The sequence below is a fragment of the Aquarana catesbeiana genome, linkage group LG08 (assembly GCF_042186555.1).
Source record: "Aquarana catesbeiana isolate 2022-GZ linkage group LG08, ASM4218655v1, whole genome shotgun sequence".
Lineage (NCBI taxonomy): Eukaryota > Metazoa > Chordata > Amphibia > Anura > Ranidae > Aquarana > Aquarana catesbeiana.
This window is the reverse complement of record NC_133331.1, coordinates 146202773-146230279: the sequence shown is the minus strand read 5'-3', so window position 1 is coordinate 146230279 and position 27507 is coordinate 146202773. Positions and strand designations below refer to the sequence as shown.

At 43.4% G+C, this 27507-nt stretch overlaps 1 protein-coding gene across 2 annotated transcripts in view; it reads left to right on the top strand.

The window, feature by feature from the left end:
* Positions 1-5127: 5127 nt before the first annotated feature.
* The window catches only part of NUDT13 (nudix hydrolase 13), a 76035-nt gene continuing 53655 nt past the window's right edge, over positions 5128-27507 (top strand). Inside the window, exon 1 of one of the 2 annotated variants that reach the window (XM_073596545.1) lies at positions 5128-5229. The gene's annotated coding sequence lies outside the window, so the exon portion shown is untranslated. The remainder of the gene's footprint in view (positions 5230-27507) is intronic. The other variant, XM_073596546.1, reaches the window with a different exon arrangement.

Below are 27507 nucleotides of genomic sequence, written 5' to 3'. Positions count from 1 at the left end.
GTAGAGGGGGAAGTGCCAGGGAGGCCGATCCAGGACTGGAGCATCCCAATAAGTACGCTCCATTGAGTGACATTGGTGAAACCAGTCAGGGACCAGCACTGCTGGAGATGAGGGACTCTCCTAGCTGCCAGGGGAAGAACTCCTCCAGTGAGAGTGGGGGGGCAGCAAAGGGAAAGGAAAGACAGATTCTGGTGGTAGGGGACTCAATTCTTAGAAGGACAGAGAGGGCAATCTGTAACCAAGACCTGAAGCGCCGAACAGTATGTTGTCTACCGGGTGCTCGGGTTCGGCACATTACGGATCTTGTGGACAGATTACTGGGAGGGGCTGGGGAAGACCCGGCTGTCATGGTGCACGTTGGCACCAATGACAATATCAGAGGCAGATGGAGTGTCCTAAAGAACGATTTTAGGGACTTAGGAGCTAAATTGAGGAAAAGGACCTCCAAGGTAGTGTTCTCAGGAATACTACTGGTACATCGAGCCACACCAGAGAGGCAGAGGGAGATTAGGGAAGTAAACAAGTGGCTGAAGAGCTGGTGTAGCAAGGAGGGGTTTGGGTTCCTGGAGGACTGGGCCGACTTCTCAGTCGGTAACCGGTACTATAGAAGGGACGGACTGCACCTAAATGAGGAGGGTGCAGATCTGCTGGGAATGAAGATGGCCAAAAAGTTAGAGGGGTTTTTAAACTAGGCGATGGGGGGGAGGGTCCAGAGACAGTGATAGCCAGCGCGGAAGATATTCCAGAGGGTAGTATTGGGGGCATTAGTGGTAGGTTAACCAAAGCACAAAAACACAAGGTGAGTATAGTAGCAAGTCCAAGTTGCAATCTTGAAACACCCAATACGAGGACAATATGCGACCGGTCTAAACTATGTGGCATGTTCACCAATGCCAGGAGCCTGGCGGACAAGATAGGTGAACTAGAGATACTGTTGTACAAGGAGGATTTGGATTTTGTGGGAATTTCAGAGACCTGGTTCAACAGCTCTCATGATTGGCTGGCAAACATTCAAGGGTATACCCTATACCGCAAGGACAGAGAGGGTAAAAAAGGGGGAGGGGTATGCCTATATATCAAGAATAATGTACAAGTGAATGTGAGAGATGACATCACTGAGGGGGCTAGGGAGGAGGTGGAATCTTTATGGGTAGAGCTCCAAAGGGATGAAGCTAAGGGGAAAATAATACTGGGAGTATGCTATAGGCCCCCTAACCTGAGGGAGGAAGTGGAGACGGATCTCCTATCACAAATTGGATTAGCAGCAAGGATGGGAAGTGTTATCATAATGGGGGATTTTAATTATCCAGACATAGACTGGGCGGAGGGAACCGCGCATTCATTTAAGGCTCGCCAGTTCCTTAGTGTCTTGCAGGACAATTTTATGGGTCAGATGGTAGACGCACCAACTAGAAATAAAACATTACTAGATCTACTGATTACCAACAATACAGACCTGATAACAGATGTGGAAATACGGGGCAATTTAGGTAACAGCGATCACAGGTCAATTAGTTTCAGTATAAATCACACAAATAGGAGACATGAAGGGAACACAAAGACACTGAATTTCAAAAGAGCCAACTTCCCTAAACTACAAACCTTGCTAAAAGGCATAAATTGGGATAAAATATTAGGAACAAAGAATACGGAGGAGAGATGGGTTTGCTTTAAGAGCATATTAAATAAGGGCATTAGCCAATGTATCCCATTGGGTAATAAATTTAAAAGAGCGAACAAACATCCTGGATGGCTTAACTCCAATGTAAAAATGCATATAAAAGCAAAGGAGAAGGCCTTCAAAAAATACAAGGTTGAGGGATCATCCACAGCATTCAGAATTTATAAAGAATGCAATAAGAAATGTAAGGGTGCAATTAGGATGGCTAAGATAGAACATGAAAGACACATAGCGGAGGAGAGCAAAAAAAATCCCAAGAAATTCTTTAAGTATGTAAACAGTAAAAAAGGGAGGACAGACCATATTGGCCCCATAAAGAATGAGGAAGGACATCTGGTTACAAAGGATGGGGAGATGGCAAAGGTATTGAATTTATTCTTCTCCTCAGTCTTCACGAGTGAATCGGGGGGCTTCAGTAACCAAAACTGCAGTGTTTATCCTCATGACACAACACAGGAAGCACCTACATGGTTAACAGAGGACGGAATTAAAATTAGACTTGAGAAACTTAACATTAATAAATCACCGGGACCAGATGGCTTGCATCCGAGGGTACTTAGGGAACTCAGTCAGGTGATTGCCAGACCGTTGTTCCTAATTTTTACAGACAGTCTATTGACTGGAATGGTACCAGCTGATTGGAGAAAAGCCAATGTAGCACCAATATTTAAAAAGGGCCCAAAAAACATCCCTGGGAATTACAGACCAGTTAGCCTAACATCAATAGTATGTAAACTCTTGGAGGGGATGATAAGGGACTATATACAAGATTTTAGTAATAAGAATGATATCATTAGCAGTAATCAGCATGGATTCATGAAGAATCGTTCTTGCCAAACCAATCTATTAACCTTCTATGAGGAGGTGAGTTGCCATCTAGATAAAGGAAGGCCCGTAGACGTGGTGTATCTGGATTTTGCAAAAGCATTTGACACAGTTCCCCATAAACGTTTACTGTACAAAATAAGGTGCGTTGGCATGGACCATAGGGTGAGTACATGGATTGAAAACTGGCTACAAGGGCGTGTTCAGAGGGTGGTGATAAATGGGGAGTACTCAGAATGGTCAGGGGTGGGTAGTGGGGTTCCCCAGGGTTCTGTGCTGGGACCAATCCTATTTAATTTGTTCATAAACGACCTGGAGGATGGGATAAACAGTTCAATCTCTGTATTTGCAGACGATACTAAGCTAAGCAGGGCAATAACTTCTCCGCAGGATGTGGGAATCTTGCAAAAAGACCTGAACAAATTAATGGGGTGGGCGACTACATGGCAAATGAGGTTCAATGTAGAAAAATGTAAAATAATGCATTTGGGTGGCAAAAATATGAATGCAATCTATACACTGGGGGGAGAACCTCTGGGGGAATCTAGGATGGAAAAGGACCTGGGGGTCCTAGTGGATGATAGGCTCAGCAATGGCATGCAATACCAAGCTGCTGCTAATAAAGCAAACAGAATATTGGCATGCATTAAAAGGGGGATCAACTGCAGAGATAAAACGATAATTCTCCCGCTCTACAAGACTCTGGTCCGCCCGCACCTGGAGTATGCTGTCCAGTTCTGGGCACCAGTCCTCAGGAGGGACGTACTGGAAATGGAGCGAGTACAAAGAAGGGCAACAAAGCTAATAAAGGGTCTGGAGGATCTTAGTTATGAGGAAAGGTTGCGAGCACTGAACTTATTCTCTCTGGAGAAGAGACGCTTGAGAGGGGATATGATTTCAATTTACAAATACTGTACTGGTGACCCCACAATAGGGATAAAACTTTTTCGCAGAAGAGAGTTTAATAAGACTCGTGGCCACTCATTACAATTAGAAGAAAAGAGGTTTAACCTTAAACTACGTAGAGGGTTCTTTACTGTAAGAGCGGCAAGGATGTGGAATTCCCTTCCACAGGCGGTGGTCTCAGCGGGGAGCATTGATAGCTTCAAGAAACTATTAGATAATCACCTGAATGACCGCAATATACAGGGATATGTAATGTAATACTGACACATAATCACACACATAGGTTGGACTTGATGGACTTGTGTCTTTTTTCAACCTCACCTACTATGTAACTATGTTTGTTATTTCTTTTTTTTTTTATTTCACCTTTACAATCACTTTAAGCATACACCCCTGGAGGGGCTTGTTTGCCCCCACAGGGATGTACTGGTGTTATGTGCATCCCCGTACATGCAGTCCTATTCATGTCTATTGGGATGCAGCAGCTGCATGGACACAGCTGCTGCTCACAATCTGACATCCGTGGGTCCCCTGCCTGCATTCTGGGACACACATCCACACTTTAAAATTGCCATTACAAATAAAAAGAAAAAGAAAACCACAAAAGAAAAATCAGATCAGAGGGCGGTAAGCTTATGGAATGTGTGAAAGAACCATAATGCTCGGTTCACACTACTACGACCTGAAAGTTGCGCAACATATGGTGCGACTTTGCCAGGCAACTCCCTGGTGACTTAAGTACTACTTTAATGCGACCTGATGTGACTTTAGAAGCGATTTTCGGGAATGCCTGGGTAATCTTCCTGTAATGTTAGATCCAAATCACATCAATATAGATGAGGATCCGACTTGGAGGCGACTAACATGGGATTTCACATGTCATGTGACTTGGGGTCTCACAAGTCAGATCCCAAGTCACGGCAGTGTGAACCGAGCCTAATGGTGCTCATACACGCTTGGATTTATTTTCCGTTCAATCTCCCACAATAGGATCAACTGATCTAGTCGACATCCCATTTAATCAATATGACTCCCATCGAGAAGTGGCATCTCTGTTTTCCCCATACAATCTCAAAATCAGATTGATCGAAATACAAACTAAATCAAAGCATCGCAGTGCTGCTGATTGATATGGAACGAGGTCGACAACTTTCTGCCCTGGCCGACCTACTTACTTTGATTGAATCGGTTCTAATTTTGGAGTCCAAATTGATTCGGAGGGAAATTATGCGTATTTGGTTGTGTGCCTCTTTGATTGATCACATATCGATCAGATAATAAAATATAAGTGTGTATGACCATTATAAATTGTACAGAATATGTACAATCAGGGTGTAGTGTGTATGGCCAGTTTAAGAAATGTCAGCCAGGGAAAATATTACTCAACCTTTAAAAACAATACGATTAGTTCACAATGAGTTGAAATAAAATGATCTAAACACTGTCCTTTAAAAGTAGTGTATTATGTGTAGGGCAATGGGAGCCTTTTTTCCTGCTGCTGCCATAGTGAAGCTGTACATGTACACAGTCTGCTCTGCTCTGCTGACAACCCACTAGTAAGTACTGGTTGTTATCCTCGTACCCAGGAGATCTAATAAACTACACTACCCATAAGGCACTTCTCTCCCCAGCCAGCAGAGGGTGTCTACATGGGGTGTGCAAAGCTTTCTGGGAAATGTAGTTTATTTATTGGACAAGTCAGCACTAACAGCAAGTTCCAGAGCACAGCTGGACTACATTTCCCATCATCCCTCGCTGCTTGCTGTAAGGTCAGGATCCTCTGATTCAGAGCTGAAGGCTGATCTTGAAAAGCGAAAGTAAGTAAATAGATACAATTAAACTATACAACAATTAGAAGCTGGCCATGATTCCCCCATGATCATACATTTTAAAGGGGCTGAGCTTTGAATGTTGTGATTGCTCCAGATTCTCATAGCAATCTGATCACATATTGATAAGAAATTCAAATGAGTTATTTTCATTGTTTTACAGAAGTTATAACCTTATTAGATATCAAACAAACCAGCATATATTATTTACTGCTAAAAATTGATGTGTGTTCTGTATTATTATTTTTACATAATCCTATTAATCTGCTGGATGTATTTTCTGTTATTCGTTATATTGTATATTTAAGTTCCATGGGGGCAATATATTTTATTTTGTATGTAAATATTTTCCTTTAAGGCTGGGTTCACACTATCTTCGCATGCGGCTCACATCAGGGGTCTGGCGCGTCCCCGTTCACTGTTTCAGATCCAATTTCAGCCCGAATTTTGGGCTAAATTCAGACTTGAAATGGACCAAAAGATGCACAGGACCCCATGTGCAAATTTGCAGTGGAGATGTGTGAACCGGCTCCATAGAGAGCCATTTAAAATCTCCTGCTATTGCGAATTGGGTGTGGTGAACACGCATCCAAGTCGCAATAGTGTGAACCCAGCCTAAAACTGTTGTGTAAATAATTCAGAATAAGGCTGGACATACATGTATAGATTTTCATTCAGAACCTATCATTTTCATCATTGGATTTTCGATGCATTATCGGAAACCGACGGACGGTCCGTATAGGTCTAAGGCTGGGTTCACACTATGTGCAGCCACGGAGCACAGCAGGGGTTCCTGTGCATCCCCGTTCACCGTCTCGGGTCCAAATTGTTGCCTGAAATCACACCTGAAACTGAGCCATAGACGCACAGGACTCTTTTGATCTGTGCTCCGTGGCCGCCCACTGAGATGTGTGAACAGGCTACATTAAGAGCTGGGCACACTCTCCAGTCATGCAAATTAGATGCGGGGAAACCTGCATCCAATTCGCAATAGTGTGAACCCAGCCTAAAGGATCTGGATGGAAATTTTTTTTTTTTTCGTTTCATCAATTTTCAATTTGTGTGTGTGTGTGATTATCAGTAGAGAAAAATCATACATGCTGTATTGCATGTCTTAGGAAAATATATCTTCCAGAAGCAGAACCTTCCTGGGAAATGACTATTTGTTCATTAACAACATGCATGTGCTAGGCTGATGATGCACTGTTGATTCTGATGCTAATCAGTAGTGTATTTAGGTTTTATGCTGCCCTAAGCCTAACTAAACTCGTGCACCCCCTAATTTAAATATGACCCACTCCTTCCTGTCAAGGCCACACCCCTTGCTGTTTAAGACCCGCCCTGAAATTTTCGAGTGGGGACACTAGTTCTGAGGGCTTGGGGGGGGGGGGGGCACTGGATTCCCTTAATTTGCATAGATTTGCTCTCACTTCCTGTTTGGCTATGGGGCAGGAAGTGAAGGGAAATAGGGACAGGGATGGTAAAAAATAAACTGACAGGGGCTATAACCCTCCCTTACTCTTTCCAAAATGAAAAAAAAAGTGTTGCCCATAGTTCTACTTTAAGCACATATTTCTGCTAATTTTATGAAGAGGACTAAGAAGATATAACCATGCCAATGGTGCAGCAGAAAACATATAGCACAGTGAGGAAGGTTTGTGGCCCAGGATGATAGGACAGTCAAAATTAGAAGCGGTGCCCCCCACCCCCCCCCCAGTTGCAAGATGCTGGCCGCCCACATACCAGAAGCAGTGCGGCCACTTTATGGGGGCGCTAGACTAATTTGCCTCTCAGCCAACTTTGCATGGTAGCCAATCAGCTTCGAACTTCAGCTTCTTTAACTAGTTCTTGCTCAGCCTATAGCAGATTGACCTCTGGGTGGGACTCTCCTCCGTCTAAGTTGACGTCATATGGCGTCCTCCCGGTCACGCCACTCTTGCACGCCCCCGGGGGCGCGCAGTGCAGCGTTCAGTGGTGAGCCATGTCCCTCGGACACGGCGCATCACCGATCAGGGTAAAGAGCCAATGACACTAGCTCTTTACCATGTTATCAGCTGTGTCCAATCATAGCTGATCCCATGTAAACAAATGCCGGCTATCGGCACTTAACTTCCTCAGTGCTGTCACTGTGTGAGGAAAGGAAAGCCGATAACCAACAGGAAACATTTACATTGATAATCAGGGTACTGATCATCAGTGCCCTGATTATCAGTGCAGCCCTATCAGTGCCAATCAGGGCAGCATATAAGTGCCGCCTTACTAGCGCCTCTTCATTATTGCCCATCAGTGCCCATCAATGCAGCTTACCAGTGCAGCCTCATGAGCGCACATCACTGAAGAAGAGTAATAACTTGGATTGCAAGCATAATTCGTTCCAGAAACATGCTTGTAATCCAAAGCGCTTGTATAGCAAAGCAAATTTCCTCATAAGAAATAATCGAAACTCAGCTGATTTGTTCCACAGCCATTTATTCATGTAAAATGATTATGGTAATACAAAATACAGTACAGTATAAAGTGTATGGCGTATGCAGTACATGGCCAGAGGTCCATGGGCAATACCAGCAGTAGAAGGAGAACAGTTTAATGTAAAAAAAAGTGGAATTACACTCACAATGTTAAAAACAATATCCTGCGTTAAGGAGTTTGGTGCCCATCCATGTAAAGCTGCTGGTGTATACACTAAAGCCGCTGGTGTATACAGTACTGTGTGGCCAGAGGTCCGGATACGCTGGTGGCTCCCTGTGCTTCCTGGAGAACTCAGACTCAGGAACTGTTGATACTTCCGGGTGCTCCGAGTGTCTGCAAGTTCTCCAGGAAGCGCAGGGAGCCACCAGCGCCCTCAGACCATTGGCTACATACAGTACTGTATACACCAGTGAGTTTACTGTATACACCAGCGGCTTTACATGGATAAGCACCAGACTCCTTAATGCGGGATGACTAAATACAATCAAAAGAAAACTTTATCCGTCTCAAAAAAATGATACAACTTTCATTTGGGTAGTGTTGCATGACCACGCAATTGTCATTCAAAATGCGACAGCACTGAAAGCTGGAAATTGGCCTGGGGATGAAGGGGGTGATGGTGCCCCGTAGGCGAGTGGTTAATTAAGCTTTGACAAAAAAACCTGAAAGCTGATTGGTTCCCATGCAGAGCTGCACCAGGTTTTGCAATCTCCATTTCTAGTAAATCAACCCCACTGTGTGTCCCTTGTCTGCAATCCCTGGAGATCAGACTAGAGCAGTGATGGCGAACCTTGGCACCCCAGATGTTTTGGAACTACATTTCCCATGATGCTCCACTACACTGCAGAGTACATGAGCATCATGGGAAATGTAGTTCCAAAACATCTGAAGGTTCACCATCACTGGACTAGAGTAATGTTGTGCTTCTACACCTGACAGCCTCAGCTCACCAAGTGGTTTACTGCATTGGCTTTTCTTGTGTTAGCCCGGGTTCCCACTGTTGAGGTGCGGGACACCGTATGTAATTTGTACAGAAATCGTAGCACATTTCTGTGTGAATTACATGTAGCATCTCTGGGGTGCGATTTAAGCCATGGATTTGTATGTCTCAAATTGCACTGTGTTCGCACCATACTGGTGCAGGACCCTTTTTTGTCCGCACCAAAATCAGATTGCATGGGTGTTCATGCAATCGCCCATGCGATCCGATTCTGCAAATCATGCTGCGTTTTGTAAACCGATTGCAGGGTGTTGTTAACATACACCCCACAATTGGTTTGCATGGATGGGTTGCGATTTAGATGTGGTGCAGAATCCGCAACAAATTTGCACCGCATCTAGTGTGAACCCAGGCTCATGGGGCAGCTCCCATATTCTTATCCAGAGAGCTTCACTTTTAAAGCAGCAAATAGGAGTGAGGACTTGCATTGCACAGGCCTGCTTAGAATACGTATGTTAAATAAGTTGAAGAATGTCAGCAGTGTGTGATTGTTGATGCAAATAAAAATACTTGTTTGTGCAGGTGGGCCAAGGCTGTAAAGCACAGATGCTGTTTGTGCATCCCACCAGAAATAGTTGACTTTGTAGCCAATCAGAATACGGTTCAATTCTGCCTTTTTTAAAATACACAAATAGCTACTTTTCTTAATTATGCGCACTAGCTGATGTTTGGGAAGTTTGAATACATGTCATTGCTCTCCAACTTGTGCGTTAAAAGCCCACTAATAAATAAAAGAGTTTTCTACAAAGGCTTTAAATACTATTTAGGGATCAATAGTTTTTAGGAACTTGCCAGAGCTGGAGCTATGTAAAATGATGGTGGCATAGTAAAGTGTGTATATGACTGGGAGGGGGGGGGGTTCCTGCAGCTGGCTTCCTGTTCCATATTCCTATAGAATCCTATAGATAACTGGCAGCTGAAACAGAACAATATATAGACCAGCAAAGTTACGTAAATGTAAAATATCTAATTTTCTGTTTCTTGATAACAAAGGCATTGATGCCCATGACACATATGCAAAGAAATCTAGTAATTATTAACAAAAAAAACTATGGGGTCAGTTCACAAAAGGATATTGCATGAGATATGTGACACATTTAACCCAAATACCACATATGATATGAAGAACGTCAATTCAGGCTGAGCCGGAGGGAGACACTCGATCTGTGACCATTGAACTGTGAGTCTGCCTCTGCAGTCAATCCTACACAGGGTCTGACCAAAACCCTTGAATTACCATTGCGTTCTAAGGACAATTAGATAATCAAATCAATATAAAATTCAGTTGTCTCCCTATCAGTCCTCTATGACCTTGCCAAATTGACCCCCTCGGATCCGGTCATTTGGGACTAAGTCAGGGGCCCGGCCAGGTGGTTCATGGGTGCAATCATCGCATGGGTGGTCTCAGTATAATAAATCTCTTGCACATCCCCTGAGGAAGCTAAAGTAGCAAAACATGTCGGGCTAGTGTGCAATACCTTCTGCTGCGATTTATTACTCACCTGTATAAGATGCTGACCACCAAATGTTCATAACCCCATACTGCCTAGTTACAGTATGCTTTGTCTGTTTTTTCTTTTAAGCATATCATGTTAATAAAAATTATGTTTTATCTACAGTAAGTCAATTGTGTATCTATATATCTGACACCGTAAAAATCCCTCTATCCCCTTTTTTGACCTAATATACATGTCTAAAAGTCAATTCATAAAAAAAAACAGTAAAAAAAAATTTGATAAATAAGTTGTCTAGCCACGCACTATTTTATGAATGCTAGTTGATTGTCCTTAACAATCAGCGAATAGCTGGTTGTTAAGGAACCATCACCCACCAACATCTTTAATAACCACGGAATAGCTGGATGTTAGGGAGCTGGCACCTGCCGGGTCCATAAAGAGAAGTTCTGCCCTCCTCTTTAAAAATTAAAAGTCAACAGCTATACTGTAGCTGCTGATTTTTAACAATAGGATACTTACCTGTCCTGGAGTCCAGCAATGTCAGCACCGCAGCCGATGTTCAGGTGCTGCCGCCACCATTGCTGGTAAGGGAACCTGGCAGTGTAGCCTTTCGGCTTCACGGCTGGGTCCCTACAGCGCATGCATGAAACGCGCTGCACTCTCTCACTGGCCCGGCAGAAGGGGAGGGAGGCCGAGCTGCTGACGTACTTCGCCGCAGCCCCGTCTCCCGGAAGTACAGGTACGTGCTCTCCCCTCCCCCAGAAAGGTGCCAAAAGTGGCACCGGAGGGGGGGGGAGGAATCAGATAAGCGGAAGTTCCACTTTTGGGTGGAACTCTGCTTTGATAACCAGTGAATGGCTGGCTGCTAAGGATATGGCACCTGCAGCATCCTTAAAGTGGTTGTAAAGCCTAAACATATTTTACCTTAATGCATTCCTTGTATTAAGGTAAAAAATGTTTAGGTGTCAGCATTCCCCATCCCCCCTTTTACTTACCTGAGCCCTCATTCGATCCAGCTCCGTTGACGTCTGCAGGTCTTCTTTCCCCTCGCTTCCGGGTCTCGCTGGCTTGGCTGTCAATCAAATCCCCCTGGCAAAGCACCTTGTCCACATTTTGATATTCCCCACATCCCTGGCCCAGTGGTTGTGGGGGTGCGGGGGGGGGGGGGGAGTCCTATGGGAATCTTGAAGCCCCCTTTAACAAGGGGGCCTCCAGATCCTAGCCCCTTCTGATGTGGATGAGTATGGGATACATAGTACCCCAGTATAGTACTAAAAAAATAATTAATGTATAGTCCTATATTAAAAAAAAAAAAAAAGTGTAAAACATGTCTCAATCATCCATCGTCAATCATTATGAACGCCATCTGCATGAAAAAAAAAGCCAGCTGACACATCTGCTACATGATCAATAACATCACCAGGTGACCCAGCCCCTTGTGATGCCGTTTACTTAAGAGGCAGAGAGGGGAGAAGAATGTCAGTCAGCGGGAGCCAAGCATCAAGTGTGGACATGTTGGCAGGTTTTTGTTTCCGTGTGGTTGGGCAGTCTACATCATGATTGATGAATGATCTACACTGTGATGATTTGGGATATTTTAGCTTATTGGTAGGGTCAAACAGTGAGTCTATTCCGCAAAGTCTGTTTTAGGGCTTTTTCTGCCCACTTTTATTGAAAAGAAAGTAAAAGTTTACATAATAGTTTCCCCTCGTCAGTATTCTCACCATCAATGTGACAAACAAACAGTACTCAACCTCGTGGCTCTTCTCTGCAGTATCTCTGCTTAGGCCTCCTGCCTTGGTTCTCCAGACTGTCAAACACACAGTTCCCATGCTCGTGCACTAAATGCTGAACCTTCCTCAGGTCTGACTGTTTCTCCTGCAGCTCCCTGCTGCTACATCCTCACAGGCTCAGCCTTTCACTGTCCCAGTGTGGACAGTATGGAGCAACGTGCGCCACACAACTTCCTTGCACAGATTTACCCCCTCGTAAGGGTGGAGCCACTCACCTCTAATCCTAGCTCCAATATAACTCCAGCACACACCTGTCTGATTAGTGTGCCTGTTTTCTGCAAAACCTGGCCCAAACTCCCAAAATAAACAGTGGCACGGGCTCGCCTCTCTACATACACCCCCCCGCCCCCTTGTTTCGCACCAGAGGAAGAAACACACCACTCTTCACACTGGCACCTCTGTGCCTACTTCCACCCCCAGGAGTCCAAACCTGTCTGACCTTCCTTCTAAAGGGGCACTCCATCCACATCTTTTCTGGGTGTGCTTCCACAAGCACCTCTTCCTGATTCTTGGGGTCCCACTGATCTTTCTACCATCCCTTCTACCTTCTGGCCTTGGGTTCCTACATTTCTTTTCACCTCCCCCCAGACCTACTCTCCCAGGACTCCACCTTTACCAGCACCATTTGTCTTTTGGGTTCGCTAATACCTGTGTGGTTACCCTTGGCAGCCTAACCTCAATAGTAACATTCTAATGTTACACACATCAATATTGTCAATGTCACCAGGAACTTTTGTCCCCTTGTTTGCTAGCACAGTGTCTGAGGAGGGACCATATACAAGCAGGTTGTTACTCCCTATGGGACCTTCCCAAAGTTTCACATCGCCCCCTGTTGTCCAACACTCCATCAGCGACTGTCCTACCAACAAACATTTTTCACCACATTTTCCCACATCAATCTCTTTAACCATTTCTGTTACCACTGGTATTTTCAATGGGATAGTAGGCAGGAATCCTTAATAACTAATAACTATAATCTTATAATAATAAACTCAGACAAGTGTTGGATAAATACGGCCGCGGCTGCTTTATTATTGGTTTAAATACAATGTTATATTTAATATAACAACACTAACTCAAATAAACTCAAAACAACCTAGCTACTACGGCTCAGGCTGCATTAAAATTATCAGAAACCAACATTATCCACATCATAAATCAACATCAATAACTTCAAAAACAGATTAGTCCCCCTTTGTATCAATTTATTTTATTAGTTTTTTTTTTTTTTTTTTTTTATTACAAAGGTGACACCACCACATAATGTACAGCCGCGACATAAAATAAAAAATTTTGGGAGGGGGGGGAGGGGAACACCACAGCTCCTGTCTTCTGAGGCGAATGACCCTGACTGGACGGAACCCTGTTTATATAGCCCTATTCTTACTGGATTCAACCGGATTTAACCAGTTCTATCCCTAGTACTTCAAAAAAGCCCGGGAGAGTCACATGTACTACTCCTCAAGGCCATGTGAGCACCAGGTGTCCACCTGGGAGCCTCAGCTGGCTCCCCTTGGGGGAGCCTTGAAACTGCCCCATCCTGCCACTCTCCCATGAGGAAAAAGGGGTTATTGAAACCTTTTACCCCTTTTTCCTGTCATGGGATAGTAGGCAGGAATCCTTAATAACTAATAACTATAATCTTATAATAATAAACTCAGACAAGTGTTGGATAAATACGGCCGCGGCTGCTTTATTATTGGTTTAAATACAATGTTATATTTAATATAACAACACTAACTCAAATAAACTCAAAACAACCTAGCTACTACGGCTCAGGCTGCATTAAAATTATCAGAAACCAACATTATCCAAAAGACAGGTGGATTCAAAACCACCTGTCACCAACACCCCACACCGCGGCCATGTCAACACAAGTGCTTAAATTTGTATTAAAAATATCTAAACCTATGTCAGAGAGATGAATTCCATCCTCTCTATATAGACCTGTGATATTTCCTTCCAACTCCATATGCCTGAATGAAATTATACCCAAATCTTGTAAAATTTTCGCTACCGCCCTGTTCACTCTTTTTCTGATCTTTTCCCCATGACGCATAGAAGGTGGAGAAAGCCATCTCAACCTTTGCACGATTTCTGAAAAAACAATAACAGTGTGGGGAAAAGACAATTGAATCCTGTGTAAGTCATCTCTAATACCGAAAATGATGTCTAAAGTTTTTTGCTTTCCGATATCATTCCCCCCCAGATGAATAATTAACACATCTGGAGGAGAAAAACGCTGAATAAGTTTCCCTATTACAGGCATTAAATTCTCCCAAACCATACCTCTTTTACCAAACCAAAAAACTTTATACTGAGAAGGATCCAAACCTAAATTACTAGTATACACTCTATTCTTAGCTCTCCGATGTGCCCAGAAAACATATGAATGTCCAATAATCCATATTCTCCTGCATTTACCTGAAATGAATCAAAAAGATTGATTAGGACGAATATATAAAAGGTAACTGTTAGATTTCCATCTACCAACTTTCTTTATTAATTCAGAATCTAATCCTAACCTAGCTGCCTCCGTAGCTGCTCCTATTCTAAAAGAGTGTGAAGTAAGATGTGAATCCTTTAAATTTAATCGTTCTAAGCATCGTTTAAACACCCAATTGAATTGATATTTGGTTAACGGAGAACCAGACTCGTGTATGAAAAATTTGTCATACATGACAGGTCTAACACAACAATATGCTTTCATTAACCGAACAGGGCAAACAGGAGAGCTACTACACGCATATAAAGTAATCCAAATACCTTTACCTAGCTGGTCGGTTTTAGATCTTCTAATAAAAATTTGTAACATTGAGTCAGAGATAATAATGTCATTAACTTGAATAAAAAATAATTCTGACACTCTAAACGCACCAAAAAACGAAATAGAAAAAACCGCTTTAAATAATATTGCCTCAAAGGCGGAAAAACAAACTTGTTCCGTGGTTGAACAAAGGTCATTTAAAACACTAGGAGTAATAGGTTTACGCTTATCCCAAGTAAAATTCTTTTTCTTATAACCCTTCAGTGCTTGACGTACTGAGAAAAATTGCAAGCAAGAAGGTAAATTCTGAAGTTTAAGAAAAAATGAAATTCCCGAAAGGGTTCTTTGCACATACGACCATGAATAACCCTTTTCAAATAAATCATTCAAAAATAACAGAACTAAACCTTCCGAAAAAGAACCAGCAGGTGCTCGGATTGAATTTAAGAAAGAGAGCCAAAACAGCCAGGCCGATTGATATCCAGCCAGCGTTGAGGGAGCAATCGAGTTTTCTATATACTCCGATATTGGTCTCAAACCAGATCCCATAATATGGGAGGACACCGTATTCCTACTCTGTCCGCATCTGGAAGCAGCTGAAAAAATCGATCCATCTGAAATCGAGATAAGGAGTCCGCCAAGTCATTGTCCTTACCTGACACATGAATTGCTTTCAACCAAATGTTCAAATGTAGACATTTGAAAATCAAGTAACGCAATAGGACAATGACCGGCGGAGATTTAGATGTTAGACAATTAATCGCATACATTACTCCTTTATTATCAGTCCTAATTAAAATACGCTTATTTTTAAAATAGTGACCCCAAATTTCAAGTGCTACAATTATCGGGAACAACTCTAAAAGGACTATATTTTTTAAAAGACCCTTCTGTTGCCATTTTGGATTCCAACTATCTGCGCACCAATGAGCTTGCCAAATTGCAGCAAAACCACAAGAACCAGCAGCATCAGTGAACAGAAAAAAGTCTTTATCCAAAATAAACTCCTCTTGCCATACGGATTTCCCATTAAAATGTGTAAGGAATTGTAACCAAACTAGTAAATCCTCTCTCATATCATGAGTTATTCTGACATGAGAAAAGGGTGATTTTAACCCTGATATAGACATATACAATTTTCTAGAAAAAACTTTGCCGATTGGCATAACTCTAGAAGCAAATGCCAACAAACCTAATAGCGACTGCATTTCTTTTAAACATACTTTTTTCTTTCTTATTATAATAAATAATAACGCCGAAAGTTTATTAATTTTTTCTTCCGGCAGCCTAAATTCCATTAATTCTGTATCAATGGTAATACCTAAAAATTCAAGACAAGTTGAGGGCCCAGCTGTTTTTTCCTGTGCAAGTGGAATACCAAAATCGCTACAGATCCTGAAAAATGTGTCCAATAAAAACGTACAATTCAAAGAATTAGCTAAACCTAGAAATAAAAAATCATCTAAATAGTGAAGTAAAAATTGAGAATCAGACTTTACACTAACAACCCACTCTAAAAAAGATGAAAACGATTCAAAATAAAAACAGGACAAGGAACAACCCATTGGTAAACATTTATCAAAATAAAATTGTTTATCAAAAAAGAAACCTAAGGAATTAAAACATTCTGGGTTAATGGGAAGAAGACGAAATGCCGATTTTATATCAGCTTTTGCCATGAGGGCCCCTTTGCCTAAATATCTCAGTTTTGACAAAGCGTCTTCAAACGAGGCATAGGTGACTGATGACAGATTAGAATCAATCTGATCATTAAGAGATTGGCCCTTAGGGAATGACAAATGATGTATTAATCTAAAAGAATTTTTTTCTTTTTTTGGTACAATACCTAAAGGGGAAATTCCGAAATTCTCAAAAGGAGGAGAACTAAAAGGACCTGCAATCCTACCTTCTGAAATTTCCTTAAAAATCTTTGAATAGACTACATCAGAAAATTGATCTACAGATTTAAGATTATTAACTAGTGTACACCCCATACCTGAAAATTTAGGTAACCAGAATCCATCACTAAAACCTTCAATTAACAGCTGAGCCGTCAACTTGTCTGGAAACATTCTGAGCCAAGGGAGCATATTTTGCAGCTTCACTGGTGTAATTGCTTTTTTGAAACATCCCTGATTGCTGGTTATTAGCTGACATCTTCTTGAAACATTTCGAAATTGGATGTGTTCCTGTGCAAAAAGCACACTCGTGTCGATATTTGCACGAGTTTGGCCATTTGCACTGACCATCGTTGAAGTTGAAACAGATGCCTTTTCTATAATTGGAACTGTTTGTTGGCTGAGAACCTTGGATCTGTCTAACAGAACTCGGTCTTTGGGGAAGAAAAAGATTGAGCCAAAGGCCCACGTCCTTCACTCCCCAATTCAATGTTGGATGTACCGACAATTTTTGTCGGAACGCCTCGTCATAATTAAACCATGCAGTACCGCCAAAGTTCTTAAAAGCCTCTAAAACAATGTCCAAATGTTGAAAAAGGCCAACGCTTTTTTCCGGAAATTTCTCACACATAATTCCCGAAAAAATGCAAAAAGCCTGTAACCAATTATTAAATGACCGTGCTACCGGCCTCCTTCTGTCATCCTCCTCTTTTTTGTCTTTAATAAGAAATTCTTTGGCAGAAGGGAGTAAAGATAATATATCTAAAAATTCTCCTCTCCAAATTTTATCTTTAACTGTAATAGACAAATGATAACCTAACGGAGAAATTGTACAAGCCATGGGTTCTTTTAAGCACGTTTCAGGTAAATTCTGTGATCTAGCTAAATGATAAAAAGCATTAGAATCTGAAGACTGCTCATTAGCTAACAAACCACTAGATGGCGCCCAAACTCCCATAAGAGAATTTTCCTGTGTTGGAGGAGCTCGAGCCTGACTGGAAGCTACAGAAATATCTTTAGCTAATTTAGCCAAAAGCTCAGCTATGTTTACTAAACTAGGAACAGTATTTAACTCACCCTTCCCTTGTATCTGTGTGTGCTGACCATCCTGAGAAATCATTAAGCCTTCTTCCTCAAATTCTCTGTGTGCTTGACTAATGGTAGAAGGATTGCCAGTCAACTCAAACGTATCTCTATTACTGACCTCAGGCTGTGCTAACTGTTGCCATAGTAATGAATCCTCCTGTGGAGGAATGAAGGTTTGCCTAGCTGAAGCCCCGCCCCTAGCTCCGCCTCTTGACACGCCGCTTGTCAGTCCTCCGGCCGAACCCGCTGCCGAGCTCCTACTTACTCTGGCGTCAGATGACGCTCTAGCCGCGCCTCTGGCCACGCCTCTTGATGTGCCGCCTCCTCCCGAAGCCGCTCTCTCCATGCTGCTGGCCGCTGGTGGTGAAGGGGAGTGACGTCGGCGAGGGATGCGCCGCCTCTTCGTTCCGCTCCTGGATGCTGAAGGGTCACGAATCATGTGACACGGATCTTCCTCCCTCTGTCCAGCGTCTTCTTCCTCTTGACGCGACGCCGGCTCATTGGGGATGGGTTCCGCCACCGCCATCCGGACTTCGGCCGCCGAGCTCCCCGGACCTCCTATGGCCGTTGTGGCTCCCACCGGAGCCTCTTGACACGGAGCCCGAGGTAGGTCTAGGCATTGCCGGATCCAGGCTTCTCCTCCTTCTTCTCCAGCCCTCTCGATCAGCCGCCGCATCAGGCTCATCTTCCGGCCTCAGAAGACTCTGTTTGCTCAATGGAGTAAACTCCTAGAACACCACAGCTCCTGTCTTCTGAGGCGAATGACCCTGACTGGACGGAACCCTGTTTATATAGCCCTATTCTTACTGGATTCAACCGGATTTAACCAGTTCTATCCCTAGTACTTCAAAAAAGCCCGGGAGAGTCACATGTACTACTCCTCAAGGCCATGTGAGCACCAGGTGTCCACCTGGGAGCCTCAGCTGGCTCCCCTTGGGGGAGCCTTGAAACTGCCCCATCCTGCCACTCTCCCATGAGGAAAAAGGGGTTATTGAAACCTTTTACCCCTTTTTCCTGTCATTCCTCTGATCTGTCCACCAGTGCTCCAGAGTGCTACACAACATCAGTATGAAGCAATCCAGCACACTGTGAGACAAGCTTAAACATTAACACCAAACATTGCATCATATAACTCCAACATTGGCTATCTCTGCGCAGCACAGCTTGTAATATCCAGCTCCAATTATCAGTAACCCGTAACAAGTTCTCCTAATGCAGGAGAGGACGGCAAGATATACTGTACACTGGCTGTACACTCCATGATTCTAACATTTCTTTGAGCATGTCTGTCATCACAAAACACTGCATAATTTTTTCCTTTGTGTTGTGGGCAAAATTTCTGCTGTGTGTTCACTCTCACCCAGACTTTCTGTCATGAGAGGATTCTCTACAACAACCAACGCACCGTGGTCTATAGGGTTGTTCTGCAGCCCCTTCTCCTGGCACAATAGCAATAGTGTCCACCTTACTGTTACACCACATAGCCTTGTAAAGCATAGTCAACTCATTAAATATTGCATATGCTCCCCTATGCCACTCTTCCCTGTCTGTTTTAAGATCAGCTTGCATTAAAGAGGTTGTAAACTCTGAAAAAAACAAAAAGAAAAAAAAAAACCCTGTAAGACAAAGGCATAATGAACTAGTATGCATTGAATATTAGCTCATTATGAAAAACTTATCTTAGCACGAAGCTGTTCCAGCAGCGCCCGCACACCGCTGAGACAGGTGACATTTTAATAGGAGCTTCTTCCGGGTTCACGGGCTCCGGCGCTGTAATTGGCCGGAACCACGATGGCATCAGACCCGCGCATTTGGGCGGGAGCCGCCATTCACAGCCTTATTATAGGCTTACCTATAGGTAAATGTCAGCAGAGGAAGTTTACTTCCTTTCACCACTGTGCACTGGCAGTGTTTCACTCCAAACACAGAATTTTGCATTTTCAGGCTAAGCAGGCTCTATTAACTCACTATTCACAAATTTTAACCTCATTAGTAAGCAACGCATTATATCCACTACACAGCAGCAAGTCTCTTTTGGAAGTGGATATCCTCACCGGACTTGCCACCACTTTACCGGTATAAGACACATGCTCAGTCTCTTACACATTTTTATCAGCAACAGTCTTACTACTCCACTTGGCACATGAAAAGATATAATAAAAAAATTACAAAAATGTGAGGGGTGTACTCACTTTTGTGAGTTACTGTGTGAGTATATATATATATATATATATATATATATATATATATATATATATATATATTAACGTCTGAAATGCGTAGGCTGTTTTACAGCTCTTTACATGTATTTTATTAAGGAATAAATTTGCATTTTGCATGTGTCGCTTCAGGAACCATTCCTCTGCGATACTTTCACTGGCAAATTTCCCTATGCAACCACAGAGTGAACCAACAGATGCCCTCCTAGGCATCACAGACTCTCGGGCATCCCAGCCCTCTTTGTGGGAATGGTGAGCCACCTCTTTACTGCAGTTCCACCATCCAGACAACACTTCCTCTCTTGTTGCCATGGGAGACGGCACTCTCCCAGCAGAACTTTTCCAGCACTCTCCAATGGTTCCTCTTGAGCCCACTAGCCATGACTCTCGTCTGGATCACTTTACCATCCACCACAGGTCCCACGATTGACCTTGACTTTGTTGCTAAGGGTAACAACACTCATCTTTGCAGTCATGGACACACCGTTCTCCAGAATTTTTTTTGGGCATACTGTCTCTTTAATGATGCGAGACAATACACACCTGGCTGCTCAAACCGCAATAGCAACACGGACAGTCTCTGGCACTCACTGTTTCTGGCATGTGAGGACCTGGAACACTGCCATTTGTGACCATAGCATTTCTCCACCAATTGTGATGATTTGGGGTATTTTAGTTGATAGGTAGCGTAAAACAGTGAGTCCACTCCAATCCACAAAGTCAGTTTTAGGGCTTTTTCTGCCCACTTTTTTTGAAAAGAAAGTAAAAGTTTACATCAGAATAGTTTCCCCTCCCAGGGGTTCTCACCATCAATGTGACAAACAAACAGTACTCCACCTCATGGCTCTTCTCTCCTTAGGCCTCCTGCCTTGGTCCTCCAGACCGTCAAACACACAGTCCCCATGCTTGTGCATTAAACTCTGAACCTTCCTCAGCTCTGACTGTTTCTCCTGCAGCTCCCTGCTGCTACATCCTCACAGGCTCAGCCTTTCACTGTCCCAGTGTAGACAGCATGGAGCAACGTGCTCCACATAACTCCCACACACAGACTGACCCCCTCGGATCCCAGCTCCAATATAACTCCAGCACACGCCTGTCTGATTAGTGTGCCTGTTTTCTGCAAAACCTGGCCCAAACTGCCAAAATAAACAGTGGCACGGGCTCGACTCTCTAAAACACCAAGAGACATTTCAATTATATTTTTAAAGGGGTTGTAAAGGTTCGTGTTTTTTTTTTTTTTTTTAATATAACTCCACTCTAAGGTGGTTGTTACCCTAGAAAAAAAAAAAATCTCCTGTTCCTTTAAAGCGTGATCAGTAGCATAGTGCTGTTGAATTGTCATTTGTCCGTTTTTTTTTTTTTATCTAAAATACCTGGTTGATCCTGCCAGTTCCAGTGTCCCCCTCTGTGTGCTGACCACATAAATCACGGCTGCTGAGCCCTGACCACCATGGTCAGTTTAGGTGCCTCCGTCAACCCGCAGTGTTCTGAGTGTCTCTTCCTCTCCCCTCTCCCCCTCCCTCCTTGCCTGTCAGCTCCAGTCTGTGTCTGCAGAGCCAATCTCCTCCAAGCTCCTCCCCTCTCCTCCTGCCTCAATTACAATGCAATATATAACACAATGACTTGTATCTCTTCTGTTTTAGCAAGATATTCAGTGCAGTATGTCAGTTTTTTTTAAAAACAATATTCCTAAATACTTTTTTGCACAACTCCTCTGTCTGGTCACATGATCTGCCTCTGCTGGCTGGCTGACATCAATGGGGGATCTCAGCCCCTCCCACTGCTGTTCTTAGATCAAGGAAGGAGAGCAGATGGAGATCACGTGACTGCACAGAGGAGCTGTGAAAAAAGGTATTTAGGATTATAATTTAATCATTATATTTAATAATATAAGAAACACACACACACTGCACTTTGAATCTTGCAAAAACAGAGATGATACAAGTAATTGTGTTATGTGACTTTACAGCCTCTTTAAGCTTGAACATTCCTCTGTGGAAACGATTCAGATGATTCAGAAGGCTTTCTGGGACGATGCTGAGTGCAGCACAAATAAAAGTGTAGCGCAAACCCTTCAAAGATGGTTGAGAATCTGCTGAAAGTGATCGACATTCTGGAAGGCCTGCAGCAAGCGGAACACCTGATAATGTTGAACTTGCATGGGCTGCAATCAACAAAGACCAGCGACTGACAATGCAATAACTAGAAGCTGATCTGGGGATTCCATGAACTATTGTGTCCGAGATTTGAAGGGGACTGAGGCGTCATTGTCCTATGTACAATGTTTCTTGTATTTTCTTTGATAAATGTCTCTATTTTTATTATTCCATGGCTGGATACTTTTCAGACTGACCTTGTGTATATTTCTTTTTATTGCAATGTGGATTCCTATCAAAACAAACAAAATAAAATCCGGTAATTCCTTTATGAAATATTTGTACTTGGCCATTACAAGATCATTGGGGAACGCAGCTGTTTTCTTTGCTTAATGGATCCCAATACTCTTGTACTTTAACAGTTACAAAGACCTGTTTGTTAGTTTAAAGGCCCAATCACATTATTGTGTTCTGAAGTGTTGCATTTACTTGAGTTCATTTGAACAGGTTGCCCAACACACCAGAACACAAAAAGGCAGGGCTAGTGCATTACCATGTTTTGCGGTGCGCTGCAGTGAAGGTGCATCAGGAAGGCGCTTTGGGGTAATGTGAATCCAGCCTAAAGGCAACCTATACTGATGGAATTTTATTGTTTTTTTTATGGTTTATGATGTACTGATGGAAGTACACAGGTTGCCAATGCTGACGTTTCCTTCTGGAAATGCTAATTTTATGGCTATCTTACTGATCAAATAGATGGAATTGAAGCTAAGTCTATGGCCTGGAACAAATATGCAAATCAGTAGCTCTTCATCACTTGCTAAATGCCTGTTCCAGATTATACAGCAGGCACCTAACAATTTCAGAAAGACATTAGCAATGACACCTTGCATATTTCCTTCAGGTAAGATATAATGACCTGACTATAGCAGAAAACCCTCACCAAACTGCATGTAAATTTTGGCCTTGTGTTTGGATGACTAAGTTGAGATTATGGAGAGCCGGCAGGTATATGCCAGCTAAGAAATTGTTTTATTGTGGCTATAAATAGTAGAAAACACTGAAAAAGGGTGAAATAGAATTTTTATACTTACCAAAAAAGCCTTCTCTTGGAGTCAATTGAGGGACACAGAAGGTCTTTCATATATGCATTATACTGCCACCTACAGGAGAATTAGACACTGACAAATAATCTGTAGGCCAGCTAAAGGTTTGACCCACTCCTACTACTAGCATGCCTTCATTTTGTTGCAAAGCAGTACCATGAGCATCATCATAAACACAGATGGGTGAGACCTGTGCTCCTCAAAGGATGCCAAGAAAAGGATTTCATGGTGAGTACTTAAGTCTTATTTTTTTTCTCGGCCATTGAGGGACACCGGAAAGACTTCAAGAGATCTAAAAGCAGTCCAAATGGACAAGACCAAACAGTCTGTGGGCAACACAACACATTAACAGGTCTAAGAAAACAACAGAAAACTGGAGACTGCCTGCAGCTCAGAGAGCTGCTTGAAGAACCCTACACTTAGAGCTGCTAACAGATGAGGCTGCATCATGCACCGGGTAGAACTTAGAGAACACGTGAACAGAAGACCAGGTGGCAGCCTTGCAAATCTGGGAAACTGTGCCTTCACAGTAAAGGGTGAAACCCGATCTTTGAGACCAAAAGTTTGGACAGTGGTCTGTCTGAGCCATCTAGAGATTTAATAAAAAAACAGCGCACCCTTAGAGGGACCCTCCAGGATGACTAAACTACATTCATCTTTCTGAAAGAATCAGGGGCTGAGAGATAAACTCAAACTACATTTAGACAATGGAGCAGGAGCGGCCCGTCCACTAAGGGTGCACGGGTGCCGCCTCCCCTTTCCATCGCCGCCGCCACCCCTTATTCATGTGTCTGCCTCCTTTCAGGATGCTGGGCCCATGAATTACAGTGGCAGGTTTTATTTTTTAAGCACCTGATTAGAGCCAGAGGCTCTAATAGCTTCAAAATAGGGTGGGCTCCAGGCGCAGAGCATTGTGCTCTGAGCCCACCCAGGTGTGTTAGAATAGGGAATAAATATTCCCTATTCTAACACTGAATCGCCTCTCTGCCAATCAGGAAGCGCGGATGTGAGATGCATTTCACAATTGGCCAAAAGGAGAAGTGTTCTGATTGGCCGCCGAGGAGGAGGGAGGAGACGGAAGTCACCGAGCAGGGGAAGGAGATGCCCGCTTGTGATGCCGACCAACTGACTGACCTGACCCAACCTTGGGGTGGAGAGCTGCCACTGTAATGGCAGGAAATTTTTTTGGTGAACTGGAGCTAGACAAAGGGACAGAAGAACAATGGCCCAGTTGGCATGAAAAGCAGAAACTACATGCATGCCTTCACCACCAACTTATCCCCATGACAAGTTCAGGCACTCACCTAGCAGAAGTACTAGTTAGAATACCACCTTGTGGGTGAGAGTAGAGAGAAAAATGTATTGAATGGGTTTGAATGGCAGTTTCTGAAGCACAAAGAACCAGATTCAGATGCCACATAGTCACATGGAAATGAAAATGGGACGTTACATGGGAGACTCCCTGTACAAAGAGCTTAATCAAAGAAGGATCGGCTAGTTGTCTCTGAAACAAGACAGAAAAGGCAGAAATTTGAACTTTAATAATGCTGAGCGTCAAACACTTGTCCAGACCCAGCTGTTGGAAGGAGAGGATTCTTTCCATGCAGAAGCTTCCAAGGGTTGAAGCCCCAAGACTTACACCAAGTGAAGATAACCTTCCATATCTGATGATGAACCTTGCAGGAATTAGACTAACTAGTAGGAATCGTAGGGAATGCCCATTCAGAGATCTGAACAATCTGGTGGTGCCCATGGATCCACGAGGAGTCTTACCGGGTCAGCCTACCGCATGGACCAATGTGGAGCAATGAAGATTACAGGATTGCCCTCCATTCTAATCCTGCAATGCAGACAAAAATGTTTCAGAGGAAGAAGCACATAGTTCAGGGTGTACTGATCCCACAGAGTCACCAGAGCATCCACTGCTTCCGCTAAAGAACCTTTTTACCTGGAGGAAAACCTACCCAGTTGCATGTTCATCTTTGAAGACACTGATTTTGGAACATCTCCATGCGAAGAAAACGCTCCCCAGGACCCAGGTGTTGCTGGCTGAGGAAGTCTGCCTGCTTATCGTCCACGCTTGGGATGTACAAAGCAAACAAAGCTAGAGCTGTCCAGAAAAAAGAAAAAACATGCAATCTACCTCTCTTGCCTCAATGAGATTTCTGGTTCCTTCCTTGATGGTTAACGTGTGTCACCGGTGTGGCGTTGGCTGATTAAGTCTGCATCAGGTGACCCTCCAGCAAGATGGGCCAGCACTACAAAGACAGTTAAATTTCCTGAAGCTCCATGACGTTAATCAGGAGGTGAGACTCTTACAACAAACAAGTCCTCCGCACCAACAGGGTGCCTAGAACTATTCCCTTTGGAACCGTAGACGCCAGGCTAAACCTGCAAACATGCACATAAAGAAAACACACCACACAAGTACATTTGGATAAAATAGGCCACGGCCCAGTTTATTGGTTTGAATCCCAATTTTTTTAACATCATAAACATTATTTGCTTTCAAAATTAACTTATCAACCAAAATCATCCAAAATTCACCAAAGCTCAACCCAGCCACTGATGCCTCGTACACACGAGCGGACTTTTCGATGGAATGGTCCGACAGTTATTCCGACGGACTTTGCAGCGTAGGTCCGCCGGACTTTCAAACGAACGGACTTGGACACACACGATCACACCAAAGTCCGAGGGATTCGTACGTGATGACATATGACCGGACTAAAATAAGGAAGTTGATAGCCAGTAGCCAATATCTGCCCTAGCGTCGGTTTTAGTCCAGCGGACTAGCATACAGACGAGCGTTTTTTCGACCGCACTCGAGTCCGTCGGAAAGATTTGAAACATGTTTTATTTCTAGGTCCGTCTGACTTTTGGGGAAAAAAAAGTCAGCTGGAGCCCACACACGATCGAATTGTCCGACGGGGTCCGGTCGGCCGGACCATGTCTGCCGGAAAGTCTGCTCGAGTGTACGCGGCATAAGACTCGGGCTGATCCAGCATTTATTTTTTACCATATTCTCACATATCCCCTTTGTTCTAATAGACCAAAGGGATCCACTACATAAATCGGCCACGAATGGGGGGAGGTTTGAGAGGGAAGCTCTTTGCGATACTCCTCTTCTGGCGACTGGCAAAAGGCTCTGTCAGAAAGCTCCTTAAATAGCCCCCCAAAAGCCTTCCAGAATGTTCTAAAGGTCACCTGACCCTAACTGCCCAATCCCTGCTTAACCTCCTAACCTTCTGGAAGCTTCCATGTGACCCTAACCTACCTGTCAAAATAGTCCCCATTCGAATCAATGTAAAATTAATTATATTGCCTGCGCCGCAGCCCCATGAGGCAAAGGGGGGGCCAAACAAAGCTACCCCCGTTTTCCCCCCATTCCAACAGGCTAACATCCCTCATGAGGATTCATGAGCCACTAAGCCAGGGACAACCTGATCCTTGATGCCAAATGGATCACTCTGTCCAGGGACAGAACTGACATTTCCCACATGACAGAATGCTGCATTGTAGAGGAGTGGAGTGAAACTGGACAAATGGGACTGCCTCAAAGGAGGCTATCATGAAACCCAAGACTCACATGCAAAAGTGGAGAGTTGAACAACCCCTAGACTGAAAACCTCAAATCTGAGATCAGAGAGTCTTGTGTTTCTTTTGTGTCAGAAACACTCTGGCCGCTCTATGTCCAATGCTAGACCTAGATACATATATATATATATATATATATATATATATATATATATATATAGATCGGAGTATAGCCCCATTCATTCATTTTGTATGGTGCCATTCCTGAGTGCTGGGCAGAGCACTTGCTTTGTTAGTATTTGTTTTTATCCTGATGTTTTCTTAAAGATACATTGTTGCACTATGAGCCTCTCTTCTTTATGCTTTTCTATGGAACTATGAGGAAATAGGAGCCAGTGGGGTTGATTTACAATTGGCAGATATGCTGTTCACATTGCAGTTGAAGTTGCAGTCTGCGAGATAATTTTTCCCAGAGCTTAGTGAAAACGGTGAAGCGTTTTTTACAGCGTTTTTGATGCGTTCCGGTGTGTTTTTGATGCAGTCCAGTAAATTTCCCCCCCCTCTTTTTTCTTAACCTTAAATAAGGTCATGTGTGTTATAGTACGTTTTCGGTGCATTTCAGTGCGTTTCTGATGCATTTTTCAGTGTTCCAGTACAGTCCAGTGCAGGAAAAATGCAAAATGTTCTACTTTTTTTTATGGACCTGGAACGCACTGGAACTGCAAGCACTGGTGTGAACGATGCCATTGAAAACCATATAACCTACTTTCCGTGTGTTTTTGATACATAAAAAAAAAATGCAATGGACTGCATGTGGTGTGAACTGGCCCTCACTTTG